We start from the raw sequence: 22,620 nt of genomic DNA, 5'->3' as shown, positions 1-22,620 counted from the left end.
TATCAAGAACTCTGAAAAAAATATATATTTCTGTAAGAAAGGGTGCCAGCTTCACAGTGGGAGCTCTTATAGAGTTCTTAATTATGTTGCAATTTCCTCTTAAACTATTACCTGCACAAAAAAATACTACCAGGATTTTCGATAGAACTCTTCACGTGGTGTCCAGAACTGTCATCAGAGCTGTTGTACGAATATATTTATATTTTCTGTAGAGAAAGTGTGTCCCACATTAAATCAATTTATCTCATAAACTATTATAGCCATAGAAAAATGTTATTGGGATTTTCGATAGAGCTCTTGGGGTTCTGTTCAGTACTGTCCTCAGAACTGTTGTACGAGTTTAATTTTTGCGAAAATTGACAATGAATGTTTTCGATACGAAAATGTTTTCGAATATTATTTTTTTCTTCGCTAAATTCTGCAGAACTATTGAAATTTTGTACAAAGAACTCTAGAACTATTTCATATCAATCAAGAGCTCTGAAAAAAATATACGTTTCTGAAAAAAAAGGGTGCTAACTTCACACGACTTCTGGTTTCTGTACAAATTGTAAATAGCTTTTCGCTCCCTGTATTTTACCCCTGCCACCTTCAGAATTTGAAAGAGAGTATTCCATTCAACATTGTCAAAAGCTTTCTCTAAGTCTACAAATGCCAGAAATGTAGGTTTGCCTTTCCTTAATCTCGCATCTAAGATAAGCCGTAGGGTCAGTATTGCCTCACGTGTTCCAACATTTCTGCGGGAATTAAAAACTGATCTTCGCCGAGGTCGGCTTCTAACAGTTTTTCCATTCGTCTGTAAAGAATTCGCGTGAGTATTTTGCAGCTGTGACTTATTAAACAGATAGTTCGGTAATTTTCACATCTGTCAACACCTGCTTTCTTTGGGGTTGGAATTATTACATTCTTCTTGAAGTCTGAGGGTATTTCGCCTGTCTCATACATCTTGCTCACCAGATGGTAGAGTTTTGTCAGGACTGGCTCTCCCAAGGCCGTCAGTAGTTCTAATGGAATGTTGTCTACTCCCGAGGCCTTGTTTCGACTCAGGTCTTTCAGTGCTCTGTCAAACTCTTCACGCAGTGTCGTATCTCCCATTTTATCTTCATCTACATCCTCTTCCATTTCCATAATATTGTCCTCAAGTGCATCGCCCATGTATAGACCCTCTATATACTCCTTCCGCCTTTCTGCTTTCCCTTCTTTGCTTAGAATTGGGTTTCCATCTGAGCTCTTGATATTCATACAAGTGGCTCTCTTTTTTCAAAAGGTCTCTTTAATTTTCCTGTAGGCAGTGTCTATCTTACCCCTAGTAAGATAAGCCTCTACATCCTTACATTTGTCCTCTAGCCATCGCTGCTTAGCCATTTTACTCTTCCTGTTGATCTCATTTTTGAGACGTTTGTATTACTTTTTGCTTGCTTCACTTACTGCGTTTTTATATTTTCTCCTTTCATCAATTAAATTCAATATTTCTTCTGTTACCCAAGGATTTCTAGTAGCCCTAGTCTTTTTACCTACTTGATCCTCTGTTGCCTTCACTACTTCATCGCTCAGAGCTACCCATTCGTCTTCTACTGTATTTCTTTCCCCCATTCCTGTCAATTGTTCCCTTATGCTCTCCCTGAAACTCTGTACAACTTCTGGTTCAGTCAGTTTATCCAGGTCCCATCTCCTTAAATTTCCACCTTTTTGCAGTTTCTTCAGTTTTAATCTACAGTTCATAACCAATAGATTGTGGTCAGAGTCCACATCTGCCCCTGGAAATGTCTTACAATTTAAAACCTGGTTCCTAAATCTCTGTCTTACCATTATATAACATATCTGATACCTTCTAGTATCTCCAGGATTCTTCCATGTATACAACCTTCTTTTATGATTCTAGAACCAAGTGTTAGCTATGATTAAGTTATGCTCTGTGCAAAATTCTACCAGACGGCTTCCTCTTTCTTTTCTCTCCCCCAATCCACATTCACCCACTATGTTTCCTTCTCTCCCTTTTCCTACTCTCGAATTCCAGTCACCCATAACTATTAAATTTTCGTCTCCGTTCACTACCTGAATAATTTCTTTTATCTCATCATACATTTCTTCAATTTCTTCATCATCTGCAGAGCTAGTTGGCATATAAACTTATACTACTGTAGTAGGCATGGGCTTCGTGTCTCTCTTGGCCACAATAATGCGTTCACTATGCTGTTGGTAGTAGATTACCCGCACTCCTATTTTTTTATTTATTATTAAACCTACTCCTGCATTACCCCTATTTGATTTTGTATTTATAACCCTGTATTCACCTGACCAAACGTCTTGTTCCTCCTGCCACCTGCCCGCATCTCGTGGTCGTGCGGTAGCTTTCTCGCTTCCCACGCCCGGGTTCCCGGGTTCGATTCCCGGCGGGGTCAGGGATTTTCTCTGCCTCGTGATGGCTGGGTGTTGTGTGCTGTCCTTAGGTTAGTTAGGTTTAAGTAGTTCTAAGTTCTAGGGGACTTATGACCACAGCAGTTGAGTCGCATAGTGCTCAGAGCCATTTGAACCATTTTTGAGCCTCCTGCCACCGGACTTCACTAATTCCCACTATATCTAACTATACCAGTGGAAATGAGTAAATTTTTACGAAGAGAAAGGTTACAGTCCGTGTTTCCGAATGTTGACATTGCTCTTAGAATATTTCTACGTATGGCACTTGCAAATTGTTCAGCAGAACGTTCGCTTTCGGCTCTTAAAAGACTGAAATCGTACGTACGTTCTACGTTGTCTGAGGAGAGATTGAACGCCTTGTCCATTCTTCACATCGAAGCCTACCTCCTAACTGATAACCGTCTGAAGGCATGATCAACGAGTTTTCTGCCGTCAAAGCCAGACGAAAACTTTGCTGATTGGTGAGTGTCTTAATTTATTCATATTAGTTTTAAAAGTTGAAGATTATAATGTGATTTTTATTTTAACTTAGAGCACATTCACTGGATTAACAAACTACGTATTACCTGTTCATTTTACAATTGCCGATGGCACGCGGAACTAAACCTCGTTTACGTGCAGACGTGATCGAAGGCGCCCGACAAAACTAAACAATATCCGAAGGACGCAAGCCGATTGGCGCTGTACAGTCAAGCCATACTGATACTGTAGTATTTTACAACTGATGCGTTTTCTTGGCATCTGCTGATATGTATAGTTATAGCGGAAATATACGTTATCGTAGAGTACGCTCAGACGAAAAAGTGTCAATAATTAACCTAGTTCAGTTCTGTCGATAGATAAGTAAAAGCTTTGCTAATACCGTTAGAAAGAGCTATGGTGAGAGCAGTAGCTGCAGTACAGCCCTTACATGGAGTAAAAGTATTGTGTACGCTTATTATGTAGCATATAACTACACAGACCCTAAAGCTTTACACGTTAACTATTAGATTATAAAACAAATTTGACTTTTTCACATTAGTCTGTAAAATTATGTATTAGCAAATCCCAGTTCTGTGTTCGTTCTTCTGTATTTAGTTATTAGTTCGTGCACCGAAATCTCCATTTCCTTTTCATTTCTTACGCTTTCCTATAGATTCGCGTATTAATACCTAACGTGTTTTTTTTATCTGCTACACTGTCATGTTATTAGACCGTAAAACGACAGTTTAATTTTAATTTCGAAACCATCTCTGTAAAAGTACGTATTAATTTCTAATGTATGACGCGTTCGCTTCAATTTTTAGATCGTAAGACAACTTTTTGATTTTCATCGGTTTCGTGTAAAAGAACATATTAAAAGTGAATGTATGACACAAATCCGTTGTCTCCTATGCGCTCTGCTGAATTTGTAGCCCATAAGAGAAAAGTTATTTTCCTTTTGTTCGTTTCTGTTGTCTTTCCAGAGAAGGATGTGTTAACGCAATGCAGTTTTAAGTTTGTTTTATCCGCTGCCATACAGTAATTACAGTTCAGGAACCCATATTACATTCTGTTTGAGCGCGACTAGACCGCTTACGCGTCCTTCAGAACAACGAATAGCAGAGTAAGGAAACAGCTCAAAGTGCTCCCACACAAAAAGGCAGTTGTGAAGTGATCGGGTAATAGTTTATTTAAAACATGTTTTTTTTTTGGGGGGGGGGGGGGAGGGCGCATATAATATGGTGTGCCTAGGGGTGCAAAATTTTTAAATCCGCCACTGTTCACCGTCGTTGATGATCCCCCATACGGTCCCAACCTGGCCCCGTCTCGTCTTCCTCTGATTCCAAAACTTAAAAAATACTTTCGAGGACTTTACTTTGACAGTGATGAAGCGGTCGAGGCAGAGTTGAGGTTGTGGTTCCATCAACTAAGTCAGACATTCTATAGTCATTGTATCAACAAACTGGTCTCTCGTCGGGAGTAATATGTAAATCACCATGTTGACTATGTTAAGAAATAAATTTGTAGGCATGGAGAATAAGGACGAAGAATGTTGATAAAGTTTGTTTTATTTAAACGGCATTAAGAGTTATCGCATAAAAAGTTCGGATACGTTACTTCTGAGCACGCCTTCGCAGAGAGGGAAACCAAGGATGCCAAAAGTTGAAGATTATTCAAGAGGGTTTACTCCAGACTCGGGAAGGAGAATGCAGAATAGACAATTGTAAATATTTATGGAATATTCCGTCATTTTGTGGAGGAACATAGAGATTTTAAAAATTTGAATACACAGTATTAATGTTCCACAATACACTGAAGTGACAGAAATCATGTGATAGCGATATGCACACGTATAGATGGCGGTAGTACCGCGTACACAAAGCATAAGAGGGCAAAGCATTGGAAGCGTTAGCTGGCATTTGTACTCAAGTGATTCTTGTGAAAAGGTTTCCGACTTGATGATGGTCGCACAACGGAATAGTAGTTGGAGTTATGCACGTGGGACATTCCGTTTCGGAAATCGTTAGGGAGTTCTGTATTACGAGATCCACAGTGTCAATGGAGTGCTGAGAAAACCACATTTCAGGCGTCACCTCGCACCACGGGCAATGCAGTAGCCGACGACCTCCACTTAATGACCGAGTGCCGTGGCATTTGCGTAGAGTTGTCAGTGCTAACAGACCAGCAACACTGCGTGAAATAACCACAGAAATCATTGTGGGACGTACGACGAACATAATCGTTAGGACAGTGCGGAGAAATTTGGTGTTAATGAGCTATGGCAGCAGACGACCGATGCAGGTGCCTTTGCTAACAGCACGATATCGCTTGCAGCACCTCTTCTGGGGTCGTTAATAGAAAATGATGGTAATTAATAAAATGTGTTTACGGCCAGATGCCGAAAGGATACCATCAAACATGTCTGAAATAAGCTTTCTAGAAAATTTAATAGTAAATGTTCTAAGTTGAAGTTTCTTCTCAGTGGGAAACTTTACCTCTTCTTTCTGCTGTGATGGTCGTCTTGAACACAACCGCGGCCATAGAAGTTGCTAACTGTTGACCTGTCGCCTAATGAAAGAAATTCATATTCGATGCCCAAAGATGATTTTTTTTAAATAAATAGACAGGCGCTGTTATTTATATTAACACAAAACCTCCGCCATTGCCGGTCCCAAGCCCGGACTCATCTTGCAAGTGATGAGGAAGGAAAAGGTGGGACGAGTAACAGCCTCGTTAAAAAAACCTGGGTCCACCTGGTTCCGGATAGTAGGTGAAACCACAAAATCCAGACACGTCTGTGTGATTCCCACCGGTCTCTGGTCAGCGTCCGTGAGCTCGGCTGGAACTCAAAACTCCACTCGAAATTACGTGAGATCCTTTGGGATTTCACCACTAAAACCTCAATACAGACCAATAATTATGACAGAATAATGGTAAAAAATCCACTACCCTGAGCCCTAGTCAATAAGACTGGGTACTAGACCTGGTCTTCGAATTCCAGGGAATCAGGCTTGCCATTAAGAGAAGAAGCGGAGCTTCTCAAAAACATCTCAAAACTAAGAGAATATAAATTGAAATAAATGACAAACACCATGGATATATTCAATATCCAAATTGTGGCAATACTGGAAACATGATTCTCAGATGACAACCACCTTGACTCGGAAAACTACAGAATATACAACGGGAAACTAGCCATAACTATTCCAGCAAGAAATCTCAAACTTTTCGGAACTGAATTTGTAGTACACAGATCGATGCTAGACTCTGTAATAGATTTCGCTTCAAAATCAGAAAAAATATCAACAGTCACGATACGATCTCGAAACAAAGTCTATACACGAATCAATGCACATGTCCCAACAACCAATTACAAAAGAAAAATCCACAGATGGTAGAACACTTCTGGGAAGTTCCGAAGAAACCACCAACAAAAACTTCAGTAAGCATGTGAAAAATTTACAAGAGGATTTCCTTACCCAGTCAGGCAGGAAAGAAAATTCAAAAACACAACAGAGAAACACACGGCCCACAAGCGGACAAACAAGAATGGAGGGAACTTGATAAACGTTTGCAGGAATTTCGACCTCAAAATCCTGTCTATGCAATTCCAGAAACCACACAAGAAACTCCGAACATGGAATTCCACTCACAGCTCCCTTCGAGAATTTCAGGTAGAGCACATTGTGATATCCATAAAAAAAAAACCAGAGAAATTAAGAATGTAAGAACAAGGGAAGGATTCTCGAATCCGATCGACATCTGCTCCAAATCAAAGCGAAATTTATACCCAGTAGACAAAACAAGAGAACCAACAGAAATTTCCGAAGAGACCTGGAGTACCTACATTTAAACAAGAAGGAAATAATAGAAAAAATTAAGAAAATCGATAGTAACGACTGGGCAGAACAGTCAGAAACAGTTAAAGAACTGATAAAACTGGGACATCCACCGAGAAAAGGGAAACACAGATGGTGGAACACGACATGTGACAGAGCCATAGAAGACAGATTACAAGCCTGAAAAACATTTAACAGTCATAGAGCATCTGAGAAATGGGAAGAATTCAGCAGGATACAGAAGACCACTTAGAAAATAATCCGTAGAGAAAAAAGAGGTCATGAAAACAACAGATTGAAAGAGATAGAAGAGGACTTCAAGGAAAACAACATACGAAATTTTTACAGAACATTGAGAGAAGATATGACAGGATACCACCCATAGAGTTTATGCTTCAAAAGACAAGATGGGACACTGGAGACAAACGCGAAAAAGAACTAAGAACTGTGAACTATTAGCGCTATATTTTGACACACTGCTAAACTGTGATAAACCGATGCACATCCAGCAGTTCGAGAAACAAGAACCCAACCTCGATTCCAAACCGCAAACACACGAGAAGATCGTGAAAATAATAACATCACAGAAATATAACAGAGCACCTGGAGAAGATGAGCAGAGTGCGGAAATCTGGAAATGAGACCACTAATACATCACACACAAAATACACAGGATCATCAAAAACATCTGGGAAACACAAAAGATACCAGAAGAATGGAAGTTAGCGACAATGCACCCTATCCATAAGAAAGGAGACAAAACAGACCCTAATAACTAAAGGGGAATTTCAGTACTAGCTGTGACATACAAAATTCTACAAAAGCCCTCTTAAATCGGCTAGAGTTTTAAAAAGATCTGCAAATAGAAGAACACTAAGGAGGTTTCAGAGAGGGAAGATCATGCAGTGAACAGATCAGGTGCCTGAGAACAATGCTGACAACGAGAAAGTCCAGGAACATCACAATAACATTTGTCGACTTTAAAAAGGCCTATGACTCCATATATAGAGAAACACTCTTCAACACACTGGAAGAAATGAAGATGGCCAACAAAACCAGGAAGCTAATCCAGGAAACACTAAGAAATACAACATCCAAAGTGAAGTTTCTGGGGGAGATCTCGGAACCATTAGAAATCGAGACAGGAGTGAGGCATGGAGATGGGCTGCCACCAACTCTATTTAAATCGGTTTTGAAGAAAATAATCTGGCCATGGGGTAGTGGAGTCAGTGGGGTAAAGATTGGAGACACAAGGATAGAACCGTCAAAATAAAATGTCTGGCGTTTGCAAATGATGTAGCCATCACAACAAATAACAGAAAAGAAGCCTAGCTTCCTCTAAAAACACTACACGAAATCTCAGCCAAAACAGGACCACAAATCCCCTATGACAAAACGCAGTCCATGGTTACAAAATCCACAGACAGATACCCACAAAGTATGAAAAGATAACACAAGTCCATAGTTTTAATACCTGCGAGAGATTATACAGAAAAGAGGACTGAACGCAACATCGAATGAAGAAATGGTCACAAAACTACAAAAAGTATACAAACCCATATGGAACCATTACAACAAAAGAAGTGCTTCCATCAATGCCAAAAATACGACACTACAGTACAGTAGTCTTACCAGAGGCCTTATATGCCTCAGAAACAACAGTAATCAAGGGAAGAGCAAAAATTATGAAGATGGAAACACGAGAGAGGAAAATACTGAGATCTAGGACAAAGTTTCAAGACACAAACATGGATGAACGAAAAAATGTGACCAAGAAACTTTTTAAGATATTGATGACTAATTCAGTGAAAACCAACTGTGTAAAGGAAACCATGGAAGACCTCAAGAAACTGAACATCTCTACAGATGACATGACAGACAGGGAAAAATAACGAGAAGAAAATCAGAAAACAGAAATTTCAGCAAACGCCCAAACAGAAGAAAACAGGAAAGAAAAAGACATAAAAGAAGAAGAAGAAACTTAGTGTATATATGACAGGTTTTTGGGAAGAAATAAGGAAGAGACAGAAATAGGTCATGAAAACTAATTGTGTCTTAGCGCTCTCCTTGAAGGCGAATTAATGTTAATAATAATAACAATAATAGTAACCCAAAATCCAATATTATTAACAAAACTTTTACAACAGGAAAAACGATAAAAATGCACGCATCCTCTACTCGTCAAGATACACCACATGTCGACTTAAAAAAATTAAAACAAAAACAAAGAAAAGCTTTGTAACCATCTATCAAGTGCCATTACACCTGCCCGCTACTGTGGGCTGTGGATTCACATACATTACACTCAGAACAAAATTTCCTTTTCTTATTAATTTGTACAAATTTATACATTTTACGTTTTTTACCCAGTGGGAAAAGGTGCAGTCGTCGGCTTTCATGGCCAAAGGGTCAAAAATCTTATTCTGACTGTTCAACTACTGGCATATTTGTCGATTATTCCTTAATACACTATTTGACTACTGTGTGTCAACTGTGTGAGAAACTCGTTCTTATCGAATTCTTAATATGTCGTATATTTTTCCAAAAATACTGTTACACTATGTTAAAATTACAAGTAAACTAATTACATCTACATCTACATCTACATTTATACTCCGCAAGCCTCCAACGGTGTGTGGCGGAGGGCACTTTACGTGCCACTGTCATTACCTCCCTTTCCTGTTCCACTCGCGTATGGTTCGCGGGAAGAACGACTGCCGGAAAGCCTCCGTGCGCGCTCGAATCTCTCTAATTTTACATTCGTGATCTCCTCGGGAGCTCGGGAGGTATAAGTAGGGGTAAGCAATATATTCGATGCCTCATCCAAAAACGCACCCTCTCGAAACCTGGGCAGCAAGCTACACCGCGATGCAGAGCGCCTCTCTTGAAGAGTCTGCCACTTAAGTTTGTTAAACATCTCCGTAACGCTATCACGCTTACCAAATAACCCTGTGACGAAACGAGCCGCTCTTCTTTGGATCTTCTCTATCTCCTCTGTCAACGCGACCTTTTGCGGATCCCACACTGATGAGCAATACTCAAGTATAGGCCGAACGAGTTTTTTGTAAGCCACAGCCTTTGTTGATGGACTACATTTTCTAAGGACTCTCCCAATGAATCTCAATCTGGCACCGGCCTTACCAACAATTAATTATATATGATCATTCCACTTCAAATCATTCCGTACGCATACTCCCAGATATTTTATAGAAGTAACTGCTACCAGTGTTTGTTCCGCTGCCATATAGTCAAACAATAAATGATCCTTCTTTCTATGTATTCGCAATACATTATATTTGTCTATGTTAAGGGTCAGTTGCCACTCCCTGCACCAAGTGCCTATCCGCTGCAGATCTTCCTGCATTTCGCTGCAATTTTCTAATGCTGCAACTTCTCTGTATACTGCAGCATCATCCGCGAAAAGCCGCATGGAATTTCCGACACTATCTACTAGGTCATTTGTATATATTGTGAAAAGCAATGGTCCCATAACAGTCCCCTTTGGGTCGCGAGAGGTTAGTTTAACGTCTGTAGACGCCTCTCCAGTGAGAACAATATGCTGTGTTCTGTTTGCTAAAAACTCTTCAATCGAGCCACACAGCTCGTCTGATATTCCGTAGGCTCTTACCTTGTTTATCAGGCGACAGTGCGGAACTGTATCGAACGTCTTCCGGAAGTCAAGGAAAATGGCATCTACCAGGGAGCCTGTATCTAATATTTTCTGGGTCTCATGAACAAATAAAGCGAGTTGGGTCCCACACGATCGCTGTTTCCGGAATCCATGTTGATTCCTACAGAGTAGATTCTGGGTTTCCAGAAATGACATTATACGCGAGCAAAAACCATGTTCTAAAATTCTACAACAGATCGATGTCAGAGGTATAGACCTATAGTTTTGCGCATCTGCTCAACGACCCTTCTTGGAAACTGGGACAACCTGTGCTCTTTTCCAATCATTTGGAACATTCCGTTCCTCCTGTCTAGAGACTTGCAGTATACGGCTGTTAGAAGGAGAGATAAGTTCCTTTGCGTACTCTGTGTAGAATCGAATTGGTAACCCATCAGGTCCAGTGGACTTTCCTCTGTTGAGTGATTTCAGTTGCTTTTCTATTCCTTGGACACTTATTTCGATGTCAGCCAGTTTTTCGTTCGTGCGAGGATTTAGAGAAGGAACTGCAGTGCTGCCTTCCTCTGTGAAACAGCTTTGGAAAAAGGTGTTTAGTATTTCAGCTTTACGCTTGTCATCCTCTGTTTCAAAGCCATCATCATCCCAGAGTGTCTGGATATGCTGTTTCGATCTACTTACTGATTAACGTAAGACCAGAACTTCCTAGGATTTTCTGTGAAGTCGGTACATAGAATTTTACTTTCGAATTCACTGAACGCTTCGCGCATAGCCTTACTTACGCTAACTTTGACATCGTTTAGCTTCTATTTGTCTGAGAGGTTTTGGCTGCGTTTACTCTTGCAGTGAAGCTCTTTTTGCTTTCGCAGTAGTTTCCTAACTTTGTTGTTGAACCACGGTGGGTTTTTCCCGTCCCTCACAGTTTTACTCGGCGCGTACCTGTCTAAAACGCATTTTACGATTGCCTTGAACTTTTTCCATAAACACTCAACATTGTCAGTGTCGGAACAGAAATTTTCATTGTTTTCTGTTAGGTAGTCTGAAATCTGCCTCCTATTACTCTTGCTAAACAGATAAACCTTCCTCCCTTTTTTTATATTCGTATTTACTTCCATATTCAGGGATGCTGCAACGGCCTTACGATCACACACACATACAAGGAAAATACTACAAACTTTTTATACATGAAGTCTGCACGGGTTGTCAGCTGAGTAGCGTCGTCATCTCGTAGCAACGTTTCGATGGAATGCGTCTCCATCATCTTCAGGCGAAATGTCTGGACACTTCGCCTGAAGATGATGGAGACGCATTCCACCGAAACGTTGCTACGAGACGACGACGCTACTCGGCTGACAACCCGTGAAGACTTCAATTATGAAATTCGCCGAGAAAGCCTGTACTCACATACTAAAAATTTTGTTTCTCAGCATGAGGTCCTTTTTCACATTCAATTAAGCATTTATCTTCCTTTATTTACACGTATGACAATTGCGTGTATCTCCTTTAGCTTGCAACAAAAATTTGCATCTTCCCCCTCCTTTGTTTTTCTATAGTCGTTGAGTCGTCGGCGTGAGCTAGCTCCATTGTTTGAAGTTCCTCGCGGCTATTGTTTTCCACATCATGCAGAGCATTATTCGCGCTCGTGAGGAGGTGTGCGTAGTCTCTAGTGTCCACTCACCACCTGCCTACGGATTCCGTAAGCTATGGCGACAGTCTCCACTGCATCACGAATCCGAAGGACCCTGCTGGACCAGGTACGTCTGGATGAAATCTTCGTCGATTCTTTGCTGAGTGTTCATCTTTCCATTAGCACACACATGCCACTGTTCAGCTTATTCAGCTCGGCACTGCAGATCCGTTAAAACTTTCTGCACTGCAGATGATAAATCACTTGGCGATTGCTAACTTGAATCGTCACACGGTAGTATTTTTTAACCACTAGGTGGCAACTCCATATATTTGACTTACGTTGCACACCTTACGTAGCACTCTTTCTCTCTTATTTGCACTTTCTAATACGTCTGATGTCGCGTGAGATTCGTTTTCATATCTTTACAAAATATACATGAGCTTTTTTTACAAAGACATGAAACAAATAAAAGTCATACAAACACAGTTACAAGAAAATGTTATCTATATTCCAATTTGAGATTCCTCGTAATTTATTTTTGCTGAGCCCTAAGAAAATTTTCTCCTTTCTATTTCTTTCAGTGAATGAAGAATTTACTTCTCAAAATCTTTACATCTCCCTTAACAACCTGAAAACTGATATCATCATCATTACAGTCAAGAGCAATTTCACTATTAAACGAGGAAAGGAAAAGCATAGGAATTACATCAAGCAACTCATGCATCTTCTTGTACAAGTATTTGTTTTCACAAATCATTTACACTACTTGCAACGACGACAGGTGTAATACTGGTTGTAAATCCATGTTCTGGTCTCAGAATGGTATTTCTTATATTCCTATCTATGTCTCAAAATCCTTTGTTTAATTTTTATGGTTTTCACTCAGCTAATGACTGTTGAAACCGCCTTTGTATGTTGCAAACCGATCATTGCATTTTATGTTCAGATTCACTGGTAAATCTTTGTTTGACTATAATGTTCAATTTTTTCTACGACGCTAGTACTGTATTACCCTCTGTACATCGTGAACATAAGTGTTAATTTACCCTCAGACGTGGCTTGCATAACCATGCATGTATTTCATTGCACATAGCATTCAAGCGTTTACGTAATCGCTTAACAAGCAGGCTAAGTTAATGTGAGATCCACTGTACTCGTTATTACTCTCCAGATGGCATAGCTACACTCGCGTTTAACTGTTTCAGCGTACTGAATATACATGTACTTACTTATCTCTCTTTCCCAGAATCACAATTATACATCACTTTTAAACTAATATGAAGGGGAGGGGAGGGGGGGGCTTTTATTTGGTACCTTCCAACCCCAATGCAATGCTTCCACCAAGCGGGATGTACTACTTTGCATCATTTCCTAAAAAATTCTTACTACTACCTAACTTCTTAATTATGCATAACTGCGCGTAGGTCAGTCAGCGTGTTCATTCATACATACGCACACATAAAGTACAACTCGGTACAATTAATATTTTTGCCGATAACGTTTCGTCTTCATAACTGCCATAGTATATGTTTATCAATATTTCATACTTCCTTATGCGCTCTTTGACAGTGATTTCTATATCTACATCTACATAGATGTCCGCACCCGGTAGCTGAGTGGTGCCGGCACGGTAGCTCAGCGTGTTCGGTCAGAGGGTTAGCTGCCCTCTGTAATAAAAAAAAACTGAGTGAACGGATCAACGAACAACCTGAATGAGTGTCATCGCACGTCCGCCACGAACAAATTCAACGAACAATATAGAACGCAATGAGATTTTAAAAAAGTGGTCAGCGTGACAGAATGTCAGTCCTAAGGGCCCAGATTCGATTCCCGGCTAGGTCGGAGATTTTCTCCGCTCAGGGACTGGGTGTTGTGTTGTCCTAATCATCATCGTTTCATCCCCATCGACGCGCAAGTCGCCGAAGTGGCGTCAAATCGAAAGACTTGCACCCGGCGAACGGTCTACCCGACGGGAGGTTTCACACTATATTTACGTTTAGATATATATCTACATAGATACTCAGCAAGTCACCTTACGGTGCGTCGCGGATGGTACACTGTACTACAAGTCATTTCCTTTTCTGCTCCACTCGCAAATAAAGTGAGGGAAAAACGACTATCTATGCCTCTCTATGTGCCCTAATTTCTCGAATCTTATCTTTGTGGTCCTTGCGCGCAATATATGTCGGCAGCAGTAGAATCGTTCGGCAGTCAGCGTCAAATGCCGTTGTCTAAATTTTCTCAGCAGCGTTTCTCGAAAAGAACGTCACCTTCTCTCCAGGTATTCCCATTTGTGTTCACGAAGCACCTCCGTAACACTTGATGTGTTGTTAAAACCTACCAGTAATAAATCTAGCAGCCCGCCTCTGAACTGCTTCGGTGTCTTCCTTCACTCCGAGTTGGTACGAATCCCAAACACTCGAGCAGTACTCAAGAACAGGCCCACTAACGTCCTGTATGCGGTCTCTTTACAGATGAACCACTTTTTCCTAAAATTCTCCCAATAAACCGAATTCGAACATTCGCCTTCGCTACCACAGTTCTCACATGCTCGTTCCATTTCATATCGCTTTGCAACGTTGCGCTTAAATGTTAAACTTCTCCACTGTGTCAGCAGGACACTAGTAATACTCTTTCTGAACATTACAGGTTTGTTCTCCCTCTACTCAACCACATTAACTTACATTTTTTGCATTTAGAGCTAGCTGCCATTCATCAAACCAACTAGAAATCTTGTATCTTATTACAGTCATCAACTTCCTCTCCTTACCGTACACCACAGCAAACATCCGCAGACTGGTGCCCACCCAGTCCGCCAAACCATTCCCGACGATAAACTTGTCTCTGATAAACGTGCCTCGTTGAGGACAACACGGAAATGAAGTCCAATGCTTCTTGACAGAGCGTAGGGGAACGATGCAGGAGAACCGCAGCGCCGTACTAGGCAAGTTCCTAATGGAGGTGGTTTGCCGTTGTTCTCCGATCGTATTGGGGATAAATGATGATGCTGAAGACGACACAACAACACCCAGCCATCCCTGGGCAGGTGAAAATCTCTGACCCCGCCGGGAATCGAACCCGGGACCCCATGCTCGGGAAGGGAGAACTCTGCCGCGAGACCACGAGCTGCGGACGAGGAGAGCATACTGGGTTTTGTTACTTAAAAGGCCTTCGAGACACTCCCATATTGTGAGTTAATGAGCATTTCGCTCTCATTTAAGTATATAAGTCAGCCATCAGGAATTGTACCCTGTCGTCCAGGACCGTGTGCCACGAAGAGCGCAAATTCGCCACGAGATGGGGAAATTCACAGACGTATTTGTGTTGAATGAGGCCTAAGCGCTGTATAGTGCGAGTGAGACAGACGAGAACCTACGTCGTAGGGAGCCGACCAGAGTGGCCGAGCGGTTCTAGGCGCTACAGTCTGGAACCGCGCGACCGCTACGGTCGCAGGTTCGAGTCCTGCTTAAGGCATGGATGTTTGTGATGTCCTTAGGTTACTTAGGATTAAGTAGTTCTAAGTTCTAGGGGACTGATGACCACAGAAGTTAAGTCCCATAGTGCTCAGAGCCATTTGAACCTACGTCGTAGGGAAACCCCGTAGAATCTCAAAACGGCTCTGAGCACTATGGGACTTAACATCTGAGGTCGTCAGTCCCCTAGAACTTAGAACTACTTAAACCTAACTAACCTAAGGACATCACACACATCCATGCCCGAGGCAGGATTCGAACCTGCGACGAAAGCAGTCGCGCGGTTCCGGACTAAAGTACCTAGAACCGCTCGGCCACCGCGGTCGGCCCATAGAATCTGTTTGTGGCCAGGGAGACATAGCAGTGTTAAATATGGCGGACCTAAGATCGGTCATAAAGAGAAACATTTATGATAACTATTTAATTCTGTAGTAATTCAGGGAATGAAGCCACAGTAATTTTAATCTGCCATACTTAATAAATTTTCATGGTGATCCCAATAAAACTTGAATATTGGTCATATATATAATAGTTTAGGATTTATAATTAAAGTGAAATTAACAAGTTTTGTAACAAAGACCTGAATGCAAAAATCTGAACGCCTTAGTCGATCTTAACGATCGACATTTCATATATAAGCGCATCATTAAAAATGACAAATGTTGTAAATATCAACTCTTAACTTCATTTCTTTAAAAGATATAGTAAATTTAAATTATCAGTATTTTCAGTTAAGCATCAGATCATCATTTCCTCCATACAAAACACATTGAACGATGACAGCATGACAACTTATTGAATCATTGAGTAAAAGAATATTTGTTGTAAAGTTTAGTTCATAATAGTTACTTTTGTTCTTTATTTATTTAAGCAGAAAGCACATTGGTGCAATGCTACTGGCTGTGACATTGAAAGTTAAGAAGGAAATTCTATTGGTTTTATGGTAAAGAATTTAACGTTTATTATGTAATGGATATTATTGTTACTTTATTTAGAACGTGAAAGTAGTCAAGCTTTGATTATTTAAATATGTTAATATGTAAAATGTAGAATAAGCTGTAGCCAATCAGATGGACGGGACGTCAAACTACCGTATAGCCTAAAAAACCATCATGTGCACTCCACAAGTACTCTGCCACTCGATTAGATGCTTCCTTTGTTTAGCGCACCCCTGAGCTACCAAGGAGATTCCTATAAATCCTCACACGGCAATTCAGGTCTATAAATCTGCAACCAAGACCGTCACAGAGTCGGCGAAGCGTTTGGTTGAGACCCTCCACTCGGCTCCAAACCAGAGGACACCAATCAACTCTGGGAACAATGGTGCAAATTGCGAGATCTGCTTGCACCCAGCGCGCGAGGCCAGCAGTCTTCACCATCTCCGCCAGCCGCCTGTATGAACTGAGGATGGCTTCAGAACCCAAGCGACAGGCGTCACAGGTGCCGACGTGAGCCACCACTTGCAGGCGACTACACCCTGCACACTCGACAGCCGCAGGCAAGGCCGCCTCCACATTTCAGATGAGGTGCTCTGAAAGACATAGCGAGTGCACATCGGCTTTCTTTCCAGCCCCGAACGCTATCTGCCTACGGGGTCCCATAATACGCCTAACGTTGGAGCTCCCGATAACTAATAAGCCCTTCTTCCCCCGTGTGCCTGCTCGCACCATGTTGAAGGAGCGGCCACCTGTCCACTCTCAGGGTGAACGGGTGAGGCCAGGTGGCCAGTCTTCACATTGGCCCTCACCCGCGAGCGACATGAACGCGTTACCACCCGCCACTCGCTCTGCTGTGAGGGCGGATCCACCGTGTCGGATGTATGTAGAAGGGTAAGCCCAAAAGTAAGGACTCCTATTTCTTTATAAGTACATAGACCTGTTTATTTCTACATGGTTTACATCAGTTTACAGCCTGAACATTTATCTATTTTTTCGACATAATCACCATTTCTGTCGATGCATTTTTGTAGACACAGTGGCAGGTTCTGTATGCCCATGTTATACCAGCTCGCCGCCATGCTGCGAAGAAGGATGCCGCCAATGGCGTGATTGTTGCTTGGTCTCGGGTGTATAGTGGTATTCCCAGGTTTCGTCACCCGTGACAATTGAGTCCAGAATGTTGTCCTGTTCATCTGCAAGGCGGTGAAGAAGAGAGCGGGAAGCATCAACTCGTTGCCGCATATGGTCCTCAGTTAGCATGCGTTGCACCCATCTTGCACACACCTTCCGGTAGTTCAATGTTTACGTTAAAATTCTGTGAGCGGTGCTTCGGGAAAGCTCATGAACTAACGTGCAGAGATCATCCAGGGTGATCTGCCGACCGTCACGCATACTTTGCTCAACCTTCAACACTGTCTCCTAAGATATTGACCGTCTGCAGCTCCTTCGATCGTCGTGAATTTCGGTCCGACCAGCTGCAAACTCTCTACACCAAACATTTTTGCCATCCATGCAGCACTCACCATACACTTCCGTCAATTGGCGATGGATTTCAATCGGCGCAGTGCCCTTTGCGTTCAAAAACCGAATAACTGCGCGCAATTAGCACTTGGCGGTAACATCCAGCGGGAGCTCCATCCTCAACGGCTGCCAAGCCAAGGCTGAGCGCTTCAGCGCGGCGTGCTCATGTTTACACACAGCGCGTGAAGCACTCTTCATAACAGTGTGACCAATTGCCACACAAACAGAGTTCTGTAGTTATAAATAAATAGGAGACCTTACTTTTGGGATTACCCTCGTACAAGGAGGTGCCTCGGAAGCAGAGCCAGTGGGCAAAACAGGCGACGCCTGAGGTGACCCATGTGACTTGCAGAATCTCCACCACCGCTACATGCCAAGGCAACAGCCTGAAGATGACTGACCATAGCCAAAAGCATATTCAGCTATTCGTGAACTCCGGTCAGCTCCTTCTGCATCCGCACACAGCATGCACAAATCCTGACAAGACTAACTATAGAAGTAAACTATAAAAGCAGTCAGAATAGCACATATGCAGTTTGCTACCCTCCCTGATGTGTCACCAATGGACGCTAATGCGTTAATGAACTATTCAGCTCTTTGTTCAGAGAGCAAATATTGCGCTACAGACTTAATGAAATTACCTTTACAAAAATACAAGACTGAACCTCTTAAACAGAAAAACACCCACGAAATTTAACGAATATACTACAAGGAAACGCAGAAAAACGTAACACTTAACTTGCCGCTCTGATGTGTATTTGCCGAGAGCCGAGAGCTGGAGTCTGAATGACTGGCTTACTAAACGAGTGGACGGTTGCCTTCAAAACAAAACAATAGAGCAACTACTTCAGTACAGCCTGAATTAATTTGCCTGGCCCCGTTGGCCGAGCGGTTCTAGGCGCTTCAGTCCGGAACCGCGCTGCTGCTACGGTCGCAGGTTCGAATCCTGCCTCGGGCATGGATGTGTGTGATGTCCTTAGGTTAGTTAGGTTTAAGTAGTTCTAAGTCTAGGGGGTTGATGACCTCAGATGTTAAGTCCCATAGTGCTCAGAGCCATTTGAACCATTTTTGAATTAATTTACGCCTACAAAAAGGCGAGATTAAACCTCTTAAATAGAAAACCATGCATGAAATTTAATGAATATACTACTAGGACAACACAGAAAAAGGTAAATACTTAGCCTGCTGCTCTGTAGATGTTTATCAGCGAAGAGTTGGAACCTGACTGCACTGTGTTTGTGTAACCAACGTTTCTTTGCCGTAATGAACCTTAACTTACCTTGAGGCTTGTAGTTGCTAGCTATACAAGGGATTTGCCATTTTAATCACATGTGCTTAATTTCATTTTCTTCTTAATTTTTTTAATTCTTTCCTGTACAGTACATTAGTTTTTCGTATTCACTTTAATGTAGAGTTAGTTTTCAATATAATAGCGTAAAGTACTGTATAATCATCATGGATTAATCAGTTGTGGTTTTATGTAAATGGCATAGCTCTTTCTTATTGTAAGTAGCTGTAAATAGCGTAATGTAAATCGCACTTAATTTTAGTACCGTCACTACGTTCATTAGCCTGTTCCTCTTTGTAGCTTATTCGTTAATATTTGTTTTATTTATGACTAGTATAATCTTAAGCTTTCTGTGAATAGTGCTTCCCTCGAACATGACCGTAGCACTTTCCATGTAAATGCGAGGGTTGGAACTTGTTGTTGTTGTTGTTGTTGTCGTCTTCAGTCCTGAGACTGGTTTGATGCAGCTCTCCATGATACTCTATCCTGTGCAAGCTTCTTCATCTCCCAGTACCTACTGCAACCTACATCCTTCTGAATCTGCTTAGTGTATTGATCTCTTGGTCTCCCCCTACGATTTTTACCCTCCACGCTGCCTTCCAATACTAAATTGGTGATCCCTTGATGCCTCAGAACATGTCCTACCAACCGATCCCTTCTTCTGGTCAAGTTGTGCCACAAACTTCTCTTCTCCCCAATCCTATTCAATACTTCCTCATTAGTTATGTGGTTTACCCATCTAATCTTCATCATTCTCTTGTAGCACCACATTTCAAAAGCTTCTATTCTCTTCTTGTCCAAACTATTTACCGTCCATGTTTCACTTCCATACATGGCTACACTCCATACAAATACTTTCAGAAATGACTTCCTGACACTTAAATCTATACTCGATGTTAACAAATTTTTCTTCTTCAGAAACGCTTTCCTTGCCATTGCCAGTCTACATTTTATATCCTCTCTACTTCTACCATCATCAGTTATTTTGCTCCCCAAATAGCAAAACTCCTTTACTACTTTAAGTGTCTCATTTCCTAATCTAATTCCCTCAGCATCACCCGACTTAATTCGACTACATTCCATTATCCTCGTTTTGCTTTTGTTGATGTTCATCTTATATCCTCCCTTCAAGATACCATCCATTCCGTTCAACTGCTCTTCCAAGTCCTTTGCTGTCTCTGACAGAATTACAATGTCATCGGCGAACCTCAAAGTTTTTATTTCTTCTCCATGGATTTTAATGCCTACACCAAATTTTTCTTTTGTTTCCTTTACTGCTTGCTCAATATACAGATTGAATAACATTGGGGAGAGGCTACAACCCTGTCTCACTCCCTTCCCAACCGCTGCTTCCCTCTCATGCCCCTCGACTCTTATAACTGCCATCTGGTTTCTGTACAAATTGTAAATAGCCTTTCGCTCCCTGTATTTTACCCCTGCCACCTTTAGAATTTGAAAGAGAGTATTCCAGTCAACATTGTAAAAAGCTTTCTCTAAGTCTACAAATGCTAGAAACGTAGGTTTGCCTTTCCTTAATCTTTCTTCTAAGATAAGTCGTAAGGTCAGTATTGCCTCACGTGTTCCAGTATTTCTACGGAATCCAAACTGATCTTCCCCGAGGTCGGCTTCTACTAGTTTTTCCATTCGTCTGTAAAGAATTCGTGTTAGTATTTTGCAGCTGTGGCTAATTAAACTGATTGTTCGGTAATTTTCACATCTGTCAACACCTGCTTTCTTTGGGATTGGAATTATTATATTCTTCTTGAAGTCTGAAGGTATTTCGCCTGTTTCATACATCTTGCTCACCAGATGGTAGAGTTTTGTCAGGACTGGCTCTCCCAAGGCCATCAGTAGTTCTACTGGAATGTTGTCTACTCCGGGGGCCTTGTTTCGACTCAGGTCTTTCAGTGCTCTGTCAAACTCTTCACGCAGTATCGTATCTCCCATTTCATCTTCATCTACATCCTCTTCCATTTCCATAATATTGTCCTCAAGTACATCGCCCTTGTATAGACCCTCTATATACTCCTTCCACCTTTCTGCTTTCCCTTCTTTGCTTAGAACTGGGTTTCCATCTGAGCTCTTGATGTTCATACAAGTGGTTCTCTTATCTCCAAAGGTCTCTTTAATTTTCCTGTAGGCAGTATCTATCTTACCCCTAGTGAGATAAGCCTCTACATCCTTACATTTGTCCTCTAGCCATCCCTGCTTAGCCATTCTGCACTTCCTGTCGATCTCATTTTTGAGACGTTTGTATTCCTTTTTGCCTGCCTCATTTACTGCATTTTTATATTTTCTCCTTTCATCAATTAAATTCAATATTTCTTCTGTTACCCAAGGATTTCTACTAGCCCTCGTCTTTTTACCTACTTGATCCTCTGCTGCCTTCACTACTTCATCCCTCAAAGCTACCCATTCTTCTTCTACTGTATTTCTTTCCCCCATTCCTGTCAATTGTTCCCTTATGCTCTCCCTGAAACTCTGTACAACCTCTGGTTCTTTCAGTTTATCCAGGTCCCATCTCCTTAAATTCCCACCTTTTCGCAGTTTCTTCAGTTTTAATCTACAGGTCATAACCAATAGATTGTGGTCAGAGTCCACATCTGCCCCTGGAAATGTCTTACAATTTAAAACCTGGTTCCTAATTCTCTGTCTTACCAACATATAATCTATCTGATGCCTTTTAGTATCTCCAGGGTTCTTCCATGTATACAACCTTCTATCATGATTCTTAAGCCAAGTGTTAGCTATGATTAAGTTGTGCTCTGTGCAAAATTCTACCAGACGGCTTCCTCTTTCATTTCTTAGCCCCAATCCATATTCACCTACTACGTTTCCTTCTCTCCCTTTTCCTACTCTCGAATTCCAGTCACCCATGACTATTAAATTTTCGTCTCCCTTCACAATCTGAATAGTTTCTTTTATTTCATCATACATTTCTTCAATTTCTTCGTCATCTGCAGAGCTAGTTGGCATATAAACTTGTACTACTGTAGTAGGTGTGGGCTTCGTATCTATCTTGGCCACAATAATGCGTTCACTATGCTGTTTGTAGTAGCTTACCCGCATTCCTATTCTCCTATTCATTATTAAACCTACTCCTGCATGACCCCTATTTGACTTTGTGTTTATAACCCTGTAGTCACCTGACCAGAAGTCTTGTTCCTCCTGCCACCGAACTTCACTAATTCCCACTATATCTAACTTTAACCTATCCATTTCCCTTTTTAAATTTTCTAACCTACCTGCCCGATTAAGGGATCTGACATTCCACGCTCCGATCCGTAGAACGCCAGTTTTCTTTCTCCTGATAACGACATCCTCTTGAGTAGTCCCCGCCCGGAGATCCGAATGGGGGACTATTTTACCTCCGGAATATTTTACCCAAGAAGACGCCATCATCATTTAATCATACAGTAAAGCTGC

The sequence above is a fragment of the Schistocerca cancellata genome, chromosome 1 (assembly GCF_023864275.1).
Source record: "Schistocerca cancellata isolate TAMUIC-IGC-003103 chromosome 1, iqSchCanc2.1, whole genome shotgun sequence".
NCBI lineage: Eukaryota > Metazoa > Arthropoda > Insecta > Orthoptera > Acrididae > Schistocerca > Schistocerca cancellata.
Note: the sequence above shows the minus strand (reverse complement) of the source record.